This window comes from Schistocerca gregaria, chromosome 4, assembly GCF_023897955.1.
Source record: "Schistocerca gregaria isolate iqSchGreg1 chromosome 4, iqSchGreg1.2, whole genome shotgun sequence".
Taxonomy (NCBI): domain Eukaryota; kingdom Metazoa; phylum Arthropoda; class Insecta; order Orthoptera; family Acrididae; genus Schistocerca; species Schistocerca gregaria.
Genome location: NC_064923.1, coordinates 119,122,000 through 119,123,104, shown reverse-complemented (window position 1 = coordinate 119,123,104; position 1,105 = coordinate 119,122,000). Strand labels below are relative to the sequence as shown.

Here is a 1,105-nt window from a genome sequence, read left to right as displayed (position 1 = left end):
ACAAAAACGCCAAATCGGGAGTATAAGCGTAGTAGTGATTGCGTTTAGAGAAACGTTACAAAAATGGCCGAGGTAAGATGAAAGGCTGCTCACTTACTTCATTACAGTTGTGGCATATCCATAAACCTGAAACTTCCTGGCAGATTAAAACTGTGTGCCCGACCGAAACTCGAACTCGGGACCTTTGCCTTTCGCGGGCAAGTGCTCTACCAACTGAGCTACCGAAGCACGACTCACGTCCGGTACTCACAGCTTTACTTCTGCCAGTATCCGTCTCCTACCTTCCAAACTTTACAGAAGCTCTTCTGCGAACCTTGCAGAACTAGCACTCCTGAAAGAAAGGATATTGCGGAGACATGGCTTAGCCACAGCCTGGGGGATGTTTCCAGAATGAGATTTTCACTCTGCAGCGGAGTGTGCGCTGATATGAAACTTCCTGGCAGATTAAAACTGTGTGCCCGACCGAGACTCGAACTCGGGACCTTTGCCTTTCGCGGGCAAGTGCTCTACCAACTGAAAGGCAAAGGTCCCGAGTTCGAGTCTCGGTCGGGCACACAGTTTTAATCTGCCAGGAAGTTTCATATCAGCGCACACTCCGCTGCAGAGTGAAAATCTCATTCTGGAAACATCCCCCAGGCTGTGGCTAAGCCATGTCTCCGCAATATCCTTTCTTTCAGGAGTGCTAGTTCTGCAAGGTTCGCAGAAGAGCTTCTGTAAAGTTTGGAAGGTAGGCGACGGATACTGGCAGAAGTAAAGCTGTGAGTACCGGACGTGAGTCGTGCTTCGGTAGCTCAGTTGGTAGAGCACTTGCCCGCAAAAGGCAAAGGTCCCGAGTTCGAGTCTCGGTCGGGCACACAGTTTTAATCTGCCAGGAAGTTTCATATCAGCGCACACTCCGCTGCAGAGTGAAAATCTCATTCTGTATCCATAAACCTGCTCAATATTCCTCTTCTATTGGATTCTGGCTAGTACTTTGTAGTCGTTGGATTTTGTTAATCCTGTGTTGGGCATCATCGTGCAGTGATGGTTTAGATAAGCGCCAGGTAGGAAACATTTTATACAGAGGTTGATTTTGTTGAGTCAATGTCGTAGAGCTAATTAACAT

The 1,105-nt window shown here is 48.0% G+C and overlaps 1 non-coding gene across 1 annotated transcript; it reads left to right on the top strand.

The window, feature by feature from the left end:
- Nucleotides 1-779: 779 nt before the first annotated feature.
- On the top strand, nt 780-854 carry Trnal-caa (transfer RNA leucine (anticodon CAA)). Its single transcript has one exon. It is a non-coding gene; the product is annotated as a tRNA-Leu (tRNA).
- The last annotated feature ends 251 nt before the right edge of the window (nt 855-1,105 follow it).